Raw genomic sequence first — 17,876 nt, forward strand, 5'->3', positions numbered from 1 at the left:
CACAGTGAACTGGGTCTCCCACAGCAATCCTTAGTCAACAAAAATGCCCCTCAGCCATGCCCTCAGGCCAGTGTTATGAAGACAGTCTCTCTCTTGAGGTTCCCTTTTCCTAGATGACCCTAGTTTAGGTCATGCTGACAGGAAGGAAGGAAGGAAGGAAAGAAGAACCCAGCATGGTACTCAGGCTATATGAAGACTGTCTTCAACATGAGTCTTCAGTGCAGCTGCTGATTCCTATGAGGGCCTCTTCTTTGTCCCTGTTTAATGGAAGGCACATTCCCACTGAAGCAATAACATGGCTCTCTTCAAGAGATCAAAGCAACCCCCTTCCTCCATTTCTCACAAACTTCATGAATGATCTGATGACCAAGTTACAGAAAATGTCTTGAGGGTAGGACAGCTAGTCCTAGAAAATATTGTTTTCTTTTTGAACAAAGAGCAGAAGGATTCTTCTCCACCAGGATTTTCTTCTTGTCTTGAGCATGACTTGTAACATGATTTTTGGAAAGATGCAGCCATCTTGCAGATGTGGTAACAATTCTATGTGAGTCCAATATGAAGCAGAGTAGAGGCATGTAAAAGATAGAGAAGCTGTGTCCTGAAAGCAAAAGAGATCCAGCAAGTAACAACACACGCATGGATCACCTGTAGACCAACATGATGGCATTGCCAATGGCACATGGCTTGTGCATTTCTGTATTTATGGATATATATGTTATGCATATGTGTGTTTACATGCTGTATGTGTATTTCTGTTCATGTGCTTATGCATGCAGAGAATGTTGGTTTACATAGTATTGTTTGTGTGTCTGTGTGCACTGCCATTGTTTCCCGATGGCCCAGCTAAAAAAAATGCACCCAAGGAAAGACATGGCCTTTAGAGAAAATTTTAGTCTAAAATTATTACATATTTAAATGTATTTTAACCCCTGCGCATCAGTAATGCCTTTCATTTAAAAAATAAGGTCATAAGAAGTTGTTGGGCTGGACATTGAATTTTAGCCATGGTAAAGCCAACAAATATCTGCTGGACACTGTACAGGTCATTTGAATATTTTAAGTTTTGGTTTCCTAATTAGTAAGTTGAGGACAATGATTTACTTAACAAATAATTTGAAACCTTTTAGCGCCACAATATTATACAAGGCAGAGATGCAACAAAGAACTGCATACAATATGTACTAGTGACCTGCCTTGTATACATGATCACAATGGTTTAAGGCAGGAGAGGTTAATTTGGGCTTACAGGTTAAAGGGCACAGTCGCCCATGGCTAGGCAGCAATTGAGATGTTTCAGACTTGGTTGACAACAGCTTGAAGTGCAGCCTGAGCAAAGCTTGGTGGGTTAGGAAGTATGGTTCTCTAAATGAAAATGGTCCCATAGACCGTTGTAGGCTCGTTGGAGGGGGAATTGCCTTTTTGGAGGAAAGGTCTCACTAGAGTAAGCTTTGGGCTTTTAGAAGCTGAAGCTAGGACCAGTGGATCACTCTCTCTTCTTGCTGCCTGCCCATCTGGATGCAGAACTCTCTGCTACCTCTCTAGAACCGTGTCTGCCGGCCATGCTTCCTGCCATGATGATAATGAACTAAGCCTCTGAACTGTAATCTGGCCCCAAATAAATATTTCCTTACAAAACTTGTCATAGTCAGTCTGTTGTAGCAATAGAAACCCTAACTGAGAGATGAAGGAAGCAGAAATCAACTGAAAATAGGGGCAGGCTGTGGCCCTCAAGGCCTTCCCATAAGGACCTCGGTTGCAAAGGTTCTACAGACTCTGCAAATAGTGCCACCAGCTGGAGGACAGGGCATCACCTATCCCTTTTAAGTTTTCTCTCCAAATCCTTGAGGATCCATTTTTCATGATTTCTGCATCCTCAACAAAACCACAGCTCTTGTCTATAAAGGTCCTGAGTGTAGGGGGCATTTAACAATGCTTCCTATTGTGTCTGGTGTTTCATTTTACCATTATTCTTTTTGTTTTTTTTTGTTTGTAAAGATGTATTTATTTAGTATACAGTGTTCTGTCTGCAGGTAACACCTTCAGGCCAGAGGAGGGCACCAGATTTCATTGGAGATGGTTGTGAGCCATCATGTGGTTGCTGGGATTTGAACTCAGCACCTTTGGAAGAGCAAGCAGTGCTCTTAACCTCTGAGCCCTCTCCAGGACCCACATTATTCTGAAAACCTTCTCTGACTGCATTGGCAGCACACTTGTTTTGTTTCTGTTTGTAACAACTCCATTTCTCTTTCATCTGTGTGCTGCCAGAGGCAGAAACATGAGAACTCCTGTATTGATGAAGATGGGATTCCAGAAGAATTCAGAGAGCTACTTAAGAATCACCTGATGTCCCCTGAAGGTCTTCACTTACCAGGAGATCGGGGTAGGTGCTGGGACCTCCTATTGGGACTCTAGGTGAGAGAAGTATTGGAGACTAGGGAAATAGAAGGATCCAGAGGGTCCTAGAAACCTATAAGAAGAACATCATGATGGTCAGAGCTGGACCCAGTGGGGGTGTCTGCTCAAGCCGCTGCACCAACCAAAGATAATACATGCAGTAAATATTGAACCCCTACTCAGGTCTAGCCAAGGGACAGGGCATTATTCACAGTCATGTGGAGAGTGAGGACTGACTCTGACATGAACACTGGTGCCCCATATTTGACCACTTCCCCTTGGTGGGGAGGCCTGGTAGGACTCAGAAAGAATAAGAATGCTACCAAGCTGGGACTTGATAGGCTATTACCATATGGTGGAGGAGGATGTCCCCTTCTGTCACAGACCTAGGGAAGGGGAATAGGGTGAAAGAGGGAGGGAGGGAGGAACAGGAAGAGACAAGCATGGGGATAAAAATGTAGATGTCATCTGAATAAATTAATAAAAACAAAAACAAACAAACAAACAAAAAAGAGTCACCTGAATGTCTAAATCTTTTCTGTCTCTTGCTGACTGTTACCCTATATGTCCTCTGTGTAGCACTGGGGGGGATTTCTTGCCAGTACTCATATTTGAATGACTTTCATATGAGTGCTTAAGTTGAAGAAACTTCCCAACAGTCTGAAACATTAGCAGAAGAACGACAGGAGTGAAGCTTAGCAGAAATGGTCGGACTTGCTCTGTGCAGCTGGAAGATGGAATAAAGATGCTGTATACTCCCTGACTGACCATCGCGACCTGTTCCTGTTTTACCTTACATGGCAAAAGAGACTTTGCCTACCCATTAGCTGAACACGTATATGATTGAAATAATGTGTATTATGGGAAGAAATAATGTGTAGAAGTGAATATTATAAATCTTACTTGTCAATCAAAATAGAGAACCACACACATTATGCCCCTTAGGAAACAGATCTTCTTCAACTGAACCTACAAAAGGAAGTCCCAAACAACAATTAGGCTTCGCGTACTCTCTCACTCATGTGGTCCGTTGCGCTGTTGGTCCCTCTAGGACTCTGCATTGCCACTTCCCTCTGACTAAACTCATCTTGCTTTGTTTACAATTCAGTAAGCAACTTTCAGTTCCTTGGTTGCGAGGCTAAGAACCTGGAAACAGCGTCCCTCATTCCAGCCTCTCTTCTGAGCAACGATTTCAGGAGTGACCGGGGCCACTAGCACCGGTTTTCATTCCCTTCCTCCTTCAACCAAAAGGAAACTTGAGAACTGCTTTCCACTTCTTTTCTCAAGAGCCAAGACACAACTTCTGAAAATCCTTCTTAATCCACCTTCAGGAAGTACTTACAACCAACACCAAGGAAACATACTTAAATTCCCTGGCCTAATGACCGAACTGTTTAAAAAAATAAAAAATAAAAATAAACGAAACAAAACAAAAAACAAAATTCGTATCCTTGGGCCCTGCAACAGATATCTCAACAGGATCCCTGGGTAAACCCTGAGTACTAGCTGAGAGAGTATTTCTTTGAGAGGTTTGAATCCCAGCCATGCTGGTTACTAGCCCAGTCTTAAGCGAAGTTTCCAAGCAAAGAGTAACGCCCCCTTAATAAGAAGCTGTGAGAATTATAGCTGCAAAATTTGCAAACAAATACTCGTTATAATAGTGCTTGTGGTGTTATTTAGCACCATCTATAGCAGCTCACTAGACTGCACACTACCTACTCAGTGTTGCAGCATCAGCTCAGAGGGGCTGTGTCCAAAGCCATCCACACCATTGGAGAGAGTTATCGGGGATGTTTATTACAGTGACAACTCTAACTACTTAAGATATTGTCCGTTTTAGAACATATTAAACGCCTGTGGTAGGCTTGCTTGCAGACACTGCACATGACTTTATAAGGAGCCACCTACTCCACTATACCCAGACAGTGGGTATACTACTGACTTGCTGGAGGCAGTAAGGGCCAGACTTCCTCGTGAGTGGCTCTGGGTACCCAGCCCTCTTCCTTAATCTCCTTCTTAACTTTCCATCTGTCACTAGTCCCCCCTGCAGCAGAAGCACAGCTAGCCTGTCCTCTGAGCTCCCCCGCAGGAGATAGGCTCCCGGTGCGAGGCCCGGAGAGGGCGGTCTAGGGCGGAGCTCGGTTGGCCAGGAGGCTGCTGCCTGCCAAGCTGCAGCCGGGACTAGCTGCTGGGGCCTGGCCTCGGCGGAGGGGCGCGCCTCGCTGGCGCGGATCTGCCCGCACGTGAACTCCACCTCCATGCTGGCTCGGCGCCAAGCGGCGGAGCTGCTGGTCTCCGCCCGGCTCCAGAGCCGCCTCAGCTCTTGGCATAGTAATCTCAGTTCCTGATCGCACAGAGCTGGCTCCTGGCTGCAGCGGACCGCGCGGGTCCCCCAGCAGCCGTGTGGCCGAGCCAGGGCTGGAAATTCGCGAGCGACCAGAAGCCCAGCACTGCCGAGCAGGCATCGGCCCAGCGGGGAACAGCGCGCCCGCCGGAGCAGGTAAGCAACCCGCCGCCCGGAAGGAGCTGCCCCCTGCGGCCACCTGGCCCAGTGGCCAGCCTTGGGGACAGGAGCCTGGCAAAATGCCCTGTGCTGAGGAAAGAGGAATTCGGTTCCACTTTTTGTTCGTGGATCCTTTGCCTGTTGCTTACGTCCCCAGCCCATCCGCTTCCCAGGAGGGGCAATGCACTCCGCAGGTGATGCGTTTCCCTGCAAGGTTATTGCTACCTAAGCTTTGACCCAAAGGTAAATTTCTGAAAGAAACCGCTGGCTGCTTCTGAGCTGGGAATACTAGTCAGTAGGATATGCACACAGCGAATATTCGAAAAGGGGCGTAAATGTGCTTTTGTGTGTGTGTGTGTGTGTGTGTGTGTGTGTGTGTGTGTGTGTGTGTGATTTTTATTATTTTGCTATGATTATTTCTTGTAAAAAAAAACCCACTCATAATACGCTCGCGTTTACATGTATGTATGTATGTACGCACTAATGTATTTGCATAAATATTTCTTCTTGACGTAGAAAGGGGGAGAAGAGGAAGGTCGGGCTGAGGCTGATAAAGGGAAGTCATTGTCAGCGAGTTCAGTGCCTAGAGGTGAACTTTGGAACCGTATTAAATCAAGGTAGAGACTAGAGGTGAGAAACCAAGCCTTCTCCGGGTAGATTATAGCAAGGGTCTGAGATGTTCATCCAGTACACAGCAAACCTTGCTGTGTCTTGCTTCCCAGACAAACGGAAAAGACGTGGGCAAGATTTTAGACAGCGGACCAAAGGGGAGGAGAAAGGGGGAGGCTCTGGAAAGTAAACTGGGGTGGAGGGAAGGCAGCAAAGGCACATCCTGCTTTAAGGGCTTTTGAAGGGGTGTTAAGGGAGATCACTGGTTGCATGTAGGCAGTTCAAGGTTAGGATGATGTCAGAGCAGCTGAAAAGGTGGGGTGGGGTGGGGGCGCACGATCCTGGAGGGGGTGGGAAAGAAGGGAGCTTTTAGCTAGCCACCCAGCTAGCAGCCACCTTTTCTGAAGGTGTTTGCTTCCTTCCGTTTTCACAACACATTTGTTCAAGATCCATAGGTCTCTATGTCTTCATTTTAATTATTTTTTTTTCATGGAATCTGGGTCATGAGAGGACTGGAAGAAACTGAAGTGTTTACAACACCAGAAAGATTTGGGGAGAGAGTGATTAAGGCTTAGCTTCATGAAATATTTACACAGTTCTTGCGTGGGCTTTTGTTTGCTCTTGTTGGTGCTTCTGCATATTTTACCTTGATAATGCTTTGAGCATACTTCTCCCAAATGAGCCTATTTTCCAGTTGTAAACTATTCTTTCCTTCCCTTTGTGTTCACCACTGGCCCGCCCTGAGTAACAGTTTGTGGGGAAAAAGATACATGAGTCACAGCACAAAGAAGAAGAAGAAGAAGAAAAATCTTTTCTACTGCTCTCCTCCAATGGCCAGAGCTTTCGTAGAGAATCTTCTTTGAGGAAGAGTGACAAATAATGTGTTTGGTTGTTTTTTTTTTCAAGTTTGAGTGGTATGCGTGTTTAGTGTGGGGACTGTATTGATGGTAAACAGGAAAACAATGTAGTAATCACCACTGCCATCCTGAGGCTTGATGCTCAGTCACTGAAAGGAGTTTCTGAAACTGTCCAGGAACTCAAGGAGACACATGTAGCCTATGGTCCTGTGGTGAGCAATCACCTTGTGAACATGGCACCGCACAGCACACACAGCATGGCGCACTCTCCCACGGTGGAGGGCTGAAGCACTGGCTAAACAGGGCATCTTCAGTTGCTGAGGAAATGGGCTTCCAGTAGCATGCTTATGTGGCCTCAAAAGACCCTCCTGGCATAATTGTTTGTTCTTGCAAAATTTTCTTGACAATGCCTGAAATATGCTTGAAAATATATATTTAAGATACAGCTATCCTGAGCTGGGCATGGTGGCACACACCTCCCAGCACCTGAGGAGGCAGAGGCAGACAGATATCTGGGAGTTCAAGGACAGCCTGGTCTACAAAGCAAGTAGAGGATAGCAAGAGCTACAGCGAGAAAGCTCACTCTCGAATGTGAGCCCCCCCCAAAAAAAAAATAGAAAAAAAGAGAGCTATTACAGCTGCCCTTCACTGTGAGTGCATTGTCACAGAGTCTGCAACTCAGAGGGAAGCCTTTCAGTACCAGTCAGGGAATGACAAAATAGTGAAATCCTGGCTCTAGACAGGGAGGGCACAATTTCCATCACAGCTTGCGCGGGGGCGGGGCTCTCCCTGGCTCTGCTTCTGTCTTCGATGTGCTCCTCCATTCAGCCAGCCAGCCACTTGCTCGTTCGTTCAGTCAACATGCATTTTTCTTGAACAACGCATGGCCCTCGAATGTGAAATACAAGAATAAAGAAGGCTCGGTCCAAGCTTACAACACTTAATGAAGAGACAGATGGTGGCAGCTAAGGTGCTGCAGGGAAGGAGCTTCAGATGCCAGGTTGAGGGGAGCACAAGGCGACTTTCCCAGGAACCAGAGCAGTGAGAGCTGCTGCTCCTGGTTAAGAGAAGCAGGAAGGGCCTTAAGTAGGCAGAGGCCCAGGAAGGCAACCCTCTGAGTACATAAAGGCAGAAGAAGATGGGGAGACAGAAGGGGGCAGAGTCTGTATCCCCACGTTCAGGCCAGAAGGCTTCTACCTTAGCCTTCCGGAAGCCCGTCTGTTTGGAGACAACGAATCCATTCATACCGAGGCTTGCTCTCGATCAATTGTGCTTACCCACATCATGTCCTCCAAAGAGATACAGTTAAGAGATAGTTAAGTTCCTTTGCAGTTGTCTCGTCAGAGGAGAGATGGGCCTTTGAGTAAGTCATGACTTTCTGTGGCTCAGCTGCTTCACCCCCAGTGTCTGTCGCCACTTCGCATGTTGTGAAATTAAATTAGGGAAGAGAGATTGAGTTTATAGAAATGAGTTTTAGAAGTACAGTATACGTTTTCTGTTTCCTTCCCCCCCCCATTTGTATTTGCCCTTTTTTTTTTTTTTTTTTTGCAAAACAACGGGAACTTTTAATAATATGAGGCTTGTGAAATTTACATAGAATTAGCATTTCAAATAGGGAGTTGAATTTGTGTTTGACCACTTAGAAGTACCTACTTTTTAAAAATATATTTTATTAATTTATTCATATTACATCTCAGTTGTTCTCCCATCCCTTGTATCCTCCCATTCCTCCCTCCCTCCCATTTTCCCCTTACTCCCTTCCCCTATGACTGTGACTGAGGGGGACCTCTTCCCCCTGTATATGCTCATAGGGTATCAAGTCTCTTCTTGGTAGCCTGCTATCCTTCCTCTGAGTGCCACCAGGCCTCCCCATCCTGGGGACGTGGTCAGTATTTGCTCTGGGTCACAGAATGCCCTCAAAGTCACCAATCCTCCTGCCTCAGCCTCTCAAGTGGTGTCAATATAGGTATGCACTACCATACCTAGCTTGATAATCTTATTTTCATGATAACATAACTCGGGGATAATAGATGGATACTAGTGTTAGACCAAAGCATTTAAATATATCCCAAATAACTACAAAAGGCAAATGGGCAAACGCCATCAACAAGTGACAGTTAACTCTAGGAAATGGATGAAAGAGCACCCAAAAGGCAAAGAAGTTTTCAATCACTTTTAAGCAAGAGAAATAGTTACATCAAGCCCATGGTGATGAGTTAGTGACCCTCTAAACACTTCAGGTACCAAATGACCATGGAATCAGTTTAGTGAACGTAATTAGCATTTTTATTCTTGAATAGACCAGTGAGTAAGATAACATACAAGAGTAGATGCTGCCCAGGGGTCTTTTAAATGGTATGTTTGCATGTAGGTACGTAATGAACCATGAGGTAAGGGTGTACCTCCTGCTCCCCACATTCTGAGCAGTCTGGGTGCTGCTGCTTTGGGTGATAGAGAGAGAGCCTTCCAGTTTGCAAGCTGCAGGAGACAGACTAAGAGATCCCCACACAGGCTTTTACACGCAGTGCTGAGCAGCAGAGCTCCATCCCCGAGAAAGGCAACACACAGACCTGACCAAACTTGTCACCAGGAACTCAGAGGGCGTGGTCCTTGGTGTGGGTTTCATCTGAGAAGCTTCAGCAAGGAAATGGAGCTTAAGTTAGTTCATGAATGGCGGTTGGATTGAATGAGTATGGAGAAAAGAGTAGTAAGGAAGACATGTTAAAAATAGATATTTACTATTAGAGAAACCATCAACACATGAATCCTCCTCTCCGTCCTCCTGACGCCCTGCCTGGCAACAGCAACACGCTCTAATGTAGCAAAGCTATAGAATATTGTACACAGCTATTGACGACAGCCTTCATGTGGTACCCAAGATCTTTAAACCTGTTCTTTCTACAGACCTTAGGTCTTCTGCTATACATCATTTTCCCTACAGTTTCCATCCCTCCTCACCTCCCTACAACTGATATCATGTTCTCTATTTCTTCATATATAGCATCTTGTGTTATTTATTATTTTATATATAAAACTTATTTTCTTAATACTTCTACTTTAAGAAAAAACCTAGCTAGAATAGTCACCACAGCACAAGTCTGTCCTTTCTTGACTTTCCGCGCCCCCCTGTTGCCATCATTTCCTGGTTAGGCCTGGATTCAGATGAATATGATAACGGAACTACTGACTATTGACAAGATGTACCACAGGGTAACATGACTCACTTCTCAGAACACAGCTACAGTCAGTGGAACACAGAGCAGGGATTGGCCAGGTGGCTGTCACAAGTCAAAAAGCAAGCACCCATCGTGAGCAGAATCCCAGGCCCGGCACCACTGCTAAGCAGTGAGCGAAAGCCTCAGAGGGAAGCATAGCAGAGGCCACATTTTCTTTCCTTTGGTGGTTTTGTGTTTTGAATGTCACCTTAGCGTAGTGTTTAAACATGTTTGTGTGAACTTCTTGGGTTGGCAAGATGGCTCAGTGGATAAAGGCCCTCGCCGCTGAACCCAGTGACCTGACTTCTGTTCCCACATGCTATAAGGGGAGAAATTCAGATAGTGCATCTTGCCTTGCCCCATACTCAATCTGTCAACCAATCAATCAATTAATCCATAAGGTGTAATAAAAATTAAGAAGGTATAAATGCAGCTAGCCCCTGCATGTTCTGCTGTGGGTGGCAAGAAAAAGCCCGAGCAGAAAGGTTCTGTGCCTCTAGAAGCCCTTTCACTTACTCCAAGCTCTTGCTGTCTGTTCTGGAATAAAATCATGATGTTGACCACTTTCGAATGAAGCTGTCTCTGCCTTTACTCAGAACAACAGCGCCAGGGCACAGGCTCTGCAGCATGAATTTGGAGTCAAATATGAGAATAGGTGTGCTTTCCTACTTTATCCTGGACGCCACACTCATCCTCCTTTGCTGTAGCAGAGTCTTTAGGTTAGTAGTAATCTAATGGAATATGAGTAAGGTTTGGGATTAGAATCTTGGAGGCTGCATTTGGACTGAAAAGCCATTTTTGAATTCCATGGGGTAAATGTATATATCATCTTACAGTTTAAATGACTTAATGTGTTGAATGCCAGTGTGAAAATCACTCACACCTTTTTAACTGGGCATGTGTTGAAACTAGCAACATAGAGACAGAACTCCAGTGGTCAAGCTTGTAATTAATGGAATTGTCTTATTTTGAAGCCAGGCATAACTTAGGCCCAGCAGGCAATAATGTCTCACCCATGGCTAGAGAACAAAATGAAATGACCTCACGGTTCCCAATCCCAAATTCAGAGGTGGAGCTTAGAAGTATGTTTTCTTCCTTCCTTCTTTCCTTCCTTCCTTCCTTCCTTTCTTCCTTCCTTCCTTCCTTCCTTCTGTCCTTCCTTTCTAGAGGGTACCCAAAGATTCTGATAGCCAAATTTTGTGACATTTGTAGCTTATCTTTAGCTCAGGCACAGGCCAGGGATGGCATTGACAGTGGGTGTGGTGTGGTGCGGGGTGCTGTTAGAGCCCCCACCTTGGAGGCAGAAGAGCCTACTTACGTAGTCTTTCTTCCCAAATTGATGATGAGTGAAGTATGCCTTTCTTATCACAAACTAAAATGGAAGGTGAACAATGAAAAATATCTCTGTGTTTTATTGAGTATCTCTCTCCTATGGAGCCACAGTTCAGAATGAAAAATCTAGAAGCAATACCAACTTTTTCAGTGTGGAGACTTTGTATAGTGTACTCACTAAGGCCACTGTGTGGGCAGAGCTGGCTATACTTCACACCACCTCTGTCCCTGTGATTTAAGGTGTCATTAAAATTGTGGAGACCAGCTGGATGATCCATTTGGAATGCTTGATTCCTGGGTCCTAAAGGCATTGCATACCACACTTGCTACTGCTAGGAAATTTGTTGTAGTCGGGATTCACAGCCATGATGCTTTCAAAACCAAGAAAACCATTCCAAAGAAAGTGGAAAAAGACTAAGCCACGGGCATCTCTAGGACCTCCATGGTGTTGCTGACTGTGTGGCAGATATAGGAGATCCAAGCCTCCTTCCACACTCACATTTGCATCTAGCATTTTTATAGAGAAAATGAAAGATTCAGAAAATGTATTTTAAGCATGAATTTCAAAAAAAAACATCGAAGTGGGAGACCTAGTTTGTGAAGCATAACAAGATGGTAAATTCTTTGTTATTCTACAGGGCTATTGATTATAAATAGTCTCACTGTTAAGTAACCATATCCTATCAACGAGTAGTTCTTTATAATGAATGCAACTTTGCTTAAATGTAATCCTTAAGGGAATAGGATGTTCACGTTAACTCTGTTTTCTGAGTAATCAGAATGCCTTTGTTTCAGCATTTGTGGGCCATTGATTTCTGAAGTGTCACTGGCTCTGTCCATACCCTGCTCTTACTGAGCACACTACACAAATTCTCCCACGTTGCAGAATTTGGCATCGCTTCCAGATTTTCCTTCTTAATTGTGGCTCTGTAGGAGAGAGATACCGAATAAAACAGGTTTCTTGTTGTTCACCTTCTATGTTAGCTTGTGATAAGGATGTGCTTTCCCACGATAAGCGTTTATAAATTGTCCAAAAATGTGAGTGCTATTCATTGTGAGTTCTACTTTGTTCAAATTTTGTCTTTGTCTTTGAAGTATGGCACTTAGAAATAAATGCTCGTTTCTTCTAAGACAGTTTTCTCAGTGCACTCAATCATAGCTTGAAGTTGGCTATTTCCACAACCGCTCCAGTATTCTTGTGGATACTGTGTCCAAAATAGTTGAATCTATAGCATGAATGTTTTAACATATGCTTAGTATATAATTGTTTAAGCACACCATTCAAAAAATTCATCTATCAGCTACTTCTTGTTTTGTTTTCAGGTTGGACATTTTCTGAAAGCAGTCAGAGAAGAGAGACCTGTCAGTTAGGGGGATAGAAGCTGAGCTCTGAGCAGGCGTGTGAAACAGCTTTGCAATCTCAGCCACCTTGGCATGATTTTTCTGTCTTTATGTTGATTCTCAGAACAGAAGAAAAGAAACATTTCAGAGCTCTTAAGTGCATGGAGCGCATATTTGGGGACCTAGGTACCAGGTTAGAAACCGAAGCCCATCAGTCTGCAAGCCAGCCAGTGAAAGCATTGTAGCCTGCAGGTATTTGCTTTTCATTAAGTCAACAACCAAGGATGAGATCTATTATAAAAACATGAAATGCTGGTCCTTGGTGTCTGGACTGGCACAAAACAGTTGCATGTGCTATAACTTTATTACAGTCTCCACTTCCCCTTTCTGTCCTTCTGACCTTGAAGTTTCCTGTAAGTCATTTGCACTTACTCCTTCCATTTGATTCTGAATGCACTTAAAACTCATAGGTATAGGTCTTGGACCTCTGCAGTGGCTATTCCTAAGGAACCATAAACCTCAAAGGTTCCATGTCTCAACAAAGCAGAAAGATTATTTTCCCATTTACAGCTAACTCCCATAAACTGGTGAGCTTAAAAGGTTTGCATCTTCAAAATATGTAGATTCTATAAAAGCTTAATGAATGCAGATTGATTTGACCTAGTGTATTAGTAACAGAGTAAGGAGTTTTATTATTCATTTATTCACTTATTTATTTATGTTGGCTGGCCGCTTGCATGATTTTAACTGTCTTAAAATTGAAATCATTATCAGTTTTTTACGATAATTTATCTTTTCTTCCTCTGAAAGGATCCATGGCTAAGATTTCATCTTGAATTGCTTTACATAATTTTAAATGTATCATGTGGTTACAGACAGCATGGTATGTTTATATGCCATATTTGCATAGCCTTCTGAAAGCCCAGAGCAAGTCCTAATCTTTTGCGTAGGGGTACTCGAGTTAAACTTGCAAGAGCAGCATGGAGCACATCCCCGTTCCTGACTGGACCTTGAGAGGTGAGATTGGCTCTCTAAGATGACTGCTGGGCATGCATACAGTCCTTCTCTGAAGCTAATCACTAAGGCAGCTGGCACTGGATAGCAGAATTGTGCTACTGATATGAGTAAAGACCAGATGACATTCATCAGGATTGATGGATTTGTACTGCACATGAAGAAAATGCCCCGTTGCTTATTTTGTTTGTTTGTTTTTGCTTAAAAAAAAAAACGTTTCCTGTATCCCTGGCCGTTCTCTAACTAGCTGCATAGCTGAGATGACCTCGAACTTCTGATCTTCCTGTCTCTACATCCAGAATGTTGGGGAAATGCATACATTACCATGACCAGATTTTCTATGGTAGTGGGAATCAAATCCAGGGCTTTGTTCTGCTTGGCACTCTCAGGCCATCTTTAAGTAGCAAAAGCTGCCTCAACATTTCTTAAGTCTCCCTTCCTTTCTCACCTTCCCTTCCTCACGAAGACTTTGCAAGCCTCCCCCACACCAAGCCTCCTACCTGACTTCTAAAAGCATCCTCTCATCCAATTATTAATCCTAAAAACGTTGTCGGCACTGTCATGCCAAGAAGACAGTGTTGAGAATAGTGTCAGGTGACGGGGATAGAGGGCATGGGGCTATATCCACTCTGGGCTCTGGAGACATAGCGTCTCCTTGTGCCATAAGAAGTACATAACTGTAAGTGCTATGCCCTATGAGATGTGTTAATAACAGCGAGGCGGCCATGAGTGACAAAATTCCCCAGATATAGTTATTTTTCCTAATAAAAGTAGGACAAGTTTAATATTTTTGTCAAGAAGCTGATCTCCAGTTCTCTGAGTGATTGCTTTGATATTTGAAACTGCAGTGGTGGCTGATTAAAGAGTGTCCCTGTGGGTTTTTTGACTTCTGAATGAGGGCCCCTGGAGGTAACAATGATCCCTAGGATGGACTAGGGGTACGCCTGCCCCTTCCGCTTTACAGATTAAAGAAACGCATCCCTGGACTTATTCTGGAGCTGGCTTTTTAAATGTGGCTGGGAAAGGCCCAGATTGCAGGAAGTGCAATTCATTGGCTCATTAGTTGAAGCATCCTGAGCCTGAGTGCTGTGCGCTAGGATCTAGAGTTGAAGGAAACAGCCTAAGCATTTAGATAGTCCCCAGACTCCTGGAATACCGCTGTCGGTAACCATGATTCACCAAAGTTACAAAGAGCCATTTTCCTGGCCAGGATCTCAGGAAGTCCCCTAGTAGCCTGACACCAAGCATCTCTCCTTTCTCCCTCGATCTCTTCCATCCCATAGACAGCAGTAACTGAGCTGAGCTCTTGCTCATCTTCACAGTATGACCACATGCTTGCCTTACCTGTGCTCCTTTCCTCCCTGGGACATCAGCCTGGAAGCTAAAAATTATTCTCAATCTAGTCCAAATGCTTCAGAAAATAAACCTCAGACACATGTGTCCTCAACCCTATACTAAAGCTATGTTGTAACTGCTAAAACAAGAAACAAGTCAAAGTGAGAGTATCGAGGCATAAGAAAAACCTTCCCAGCCAGGTGGTGGTGGCGCGCACCTTTAATACCAGCATTTGGGAGAAAGAGGCAGGTGGATCGCTGTGAGTTCAAGGCCAGCCTGGTCTACAAAGGGAGTCCAGGACAGCCAAGGCTACACAGAGAAACCCTGTCTAGAAAAAGAGAGAGAGAGAGAGAGAGAGAGAGAGAGAGAGAGAGAGAGAGAGAGAGAGAGAGAAAGAAAGAAAGAAAGAAAGAAAGAAAGAAAAGAAAAGAAAAGAAAAGAAGAAAGAACTTCCCATTTCTGCTGATGGCTAGCACATGAAATCTTTTCTGTGTGGATTTGTCACAACCTCAGTGAAACATCAAGAAAATATCTAGAAATCATCAAGAGTGGCATCACTACAGAAATCATTTTATTATCAAGATAATACAATAATACAACATAGATAGTGTGACAGATGCTGGAGAAGCTCCGGATTCTGATAAAGCACTGCTAGAGTAGCTGGTGATACTCCAGTAAATGTTGAGAGTGCTCAGAGACCATCGGTTTGGACAGCTGCTCAGACTTGGGGACAATCTATCCTGGAGGCACATTATTGGGCTCCCGTGCCAGAATGCTGGCGATGTCCAGCTACTTCCGTAGCTGCTCTTTAAAATGTCCCAGACTTGTATCCACCCATACTCTCACCCCCACCCCCAACCCTCTCTGTGCGCCTCCTCTCCAGGGCCACAGCCTGGCAACTAAAGTGATGATGCATGCCTCTGGCCTCTCCTGTTTTCCTGGGGTGACTGACCCTGTTTTTAACCCGAACATGGAGGGCAGTATGCTTGCCTTATCATCCAAGAGGGCAAGGTGCCACGTCTCTGGTGAAAGAGCAACCAGACCTGTCTGGGAGACGTAAAGTGGAGTGAAAAAGGAGTGGGAACTGAGAGGAACTTTGCAACACTGGCTCCAGGCACGAGGAGCACTTTGCCATCTTACCTTTATCCATCTACCCTTGAAAATACGGGTGAGATACACAACACAATTCATACAGCTCTCAAAATGTTCCTTCAGATTCCCTGTCAGTGGAACTCTGCTGAACTCATTTCTCATGAAAGCTAGAATTTAAAAAATGAGGAATTTTAGAAGTGAGGAAACGGGTTTCGCAGACTATACTGGAGGGAGCTCCATGCATCGAGTCACGCGGCCACAAAGCTCTGCGCTTCCCCCTGCCATGCCACATCACCCATAGGAAGGAGTAGGCAGGATTTTATGGACTGCTTTCTTCCAACTTGGATTTCATTTCATGTTACTTTAAAAATAAATATGAGAACTTCTGAAATAGTCATAAGACATATTTTTGAATAAGTGGGTAGGTTCAAGGAAAAAAGCCTTTTACGTCCATAAATCATTTTGTGGGCAATAAAACCTGCAAACAAGACTTTATCAGAATATCCAGGTAACACGTGTGTTCAGCAAACAGCATTTCTTTGTTTCTTAAAAGCAAAACTAAGTGTGTTTCCTGAAGTCACGTGCGCAGGCAGTGCACACATGTGCGCAAGCACGTGAACACTCGCATGCCTAGCAAAAAAAGCCAGGCCTGTGTCTTTGTTGAACTTGCCGTGGACTTTAGACTTAGGGACTATTTATAGAACGGGTGTTTCCGAGGTTGCTGTTTTCATCTTAGACGTTCATTACTCAGAAACGTTAAGCAATGCCCCCATGATAGCTAATAGCTTAGTGTTCTCCGTAAAACTGAAAACAGAAGATTTTCTGCACAGGAGGCTGGAGTCACTCTTTAAATGCCAAGTCCGGGCAGACACTGAGGTCTTCATTATTGTGTCTTGAGTCACTATCGAACCAGGGCTTTCACATCCTCACATGCGGTGAGCTACTTCACCAGGCCCAAGCCTTGATTCTGAGGCAGTAGTCAAGGTGAAGTATATTGAGCTCTGTCAACTTTGAAGATGAAAATTAACTATTCTTAAACATCATTGATATTTTTCTAGCAAATAAGAAATTGAAGGAATTCTCTTCAGGGTCGGTCTTGTCTTGCCCCTCACCCTCTGGTAATCTCTCATCATTGTACCACGTCAATCCCCTCTCTGTGGCAGGAGGTGGTGGCAGGAGACTGTCCTGCTGTGTCCGGAAACTTCCAGTGGTTTGTGACACACCCACTTAGTGAGCACAGGTTTTACTTCTTTAGTTTAACAGTTATGAAAGTATGAATATGTCTTTTAAAAATATGTGACTCACAGGCCAAAGCTGTAATTTCACAGGTAGCATTCCTTATGCAGAAGCTAATCTATTTAAATAGGTCAGCAGCTAAAGTCTACCGAATAAAAATATTCACTGAAATTAATTTAGATAAGTAGCATATGAGAGAAGATCAATGTAAATTGGGCAGATAGGTGGACGTGGCAGAGGAGGGCATGCTTCGGGCCTCAGATGTCCATCCACTCCCGACTGCGGGTGTCAGTTCCAATGCCTGTCCCTTTCCCCCAGTCCTTTATGGTTTTTTCCTTAACCTTGCTCCAGGTTCCTGAAGTTAAGGTGCCTGTGACATCTTTTCCAATACACATCCTTCTTACCTATACCTTTCTACTCACCAGGAAGTTTGCTTTTCTTCGCTTTTAGGTGGATTTGTAAGGAGGTGCCCCCATGGAGCTTTCATGCTCTAGGGCAGCAGTTCTCAACCTGTGGGTCATGATCCCTTTGGGGGTCAAACAACGGTTTCACAGGGATCACCTAAAACCATAGAAAAACAGATATTTACGCTGCGATTCCTAGCAGCAGCAACATTACAGTTATGAAGCAGCAGCAAAAATAATTTTATGGTGAGGGTCACCACAACATGAGAAACTGTGTTAAAGGACCGCAGCATTAGGGAGGTTGAGGACCACTGTCCTAAGGTTGTCTGGACACGTAGGAAAGCTGGAGAGCTAGGTGCTGCTGTCTGCAGCGTTCTGTGAGTGTGAACATCTGCCCCTCGCGCTGAAGACTAAGCTCTTGAAAACCCTGGGTGTCTGCCAAAATCCTCTCTTTGTCCTTGCTGGACGCTTAGAGATATTCAGTAGGAAGTTCCTTCATTGATAACATGCACTGTGGAGACTCATATCACAAACCTCAAGGTGT

General features: G+C 44.4%; 1 protein-coding gene across 1 annotated transcript in view; it reads left to right on the forward strand.

Annotated features, from left to right (window-relative positions):
• Positions 1–4,403: 4,403 nt before the first annotated feature.
• GPRIN3 (GPRIN family member 3) overlaps positions 4,404–17,876 on the forward strand; it is a 69,663-nt gene continuing 56,190 nt past the window's right edge. The window contains exon 1 of the mRNA XM_084786982.1: positions 4,404–4,894. The gene's annotated coding sequence lies outside the window, so the exon portion shown is untranslated. The remainder of the gene's footprint in view (positions 4,895–17,876) is intronic.

Source organism: Acomys minous (assembly GCF_964271855.1).
Source record: "Acomys minous genome assembly, chromosome: 6".
Taxonomy (NCBI): Eukaryota; Metazoa; Chordata; class Mammalia; order Rodentia; family Muridae; genus Acomys; species Acomys minous.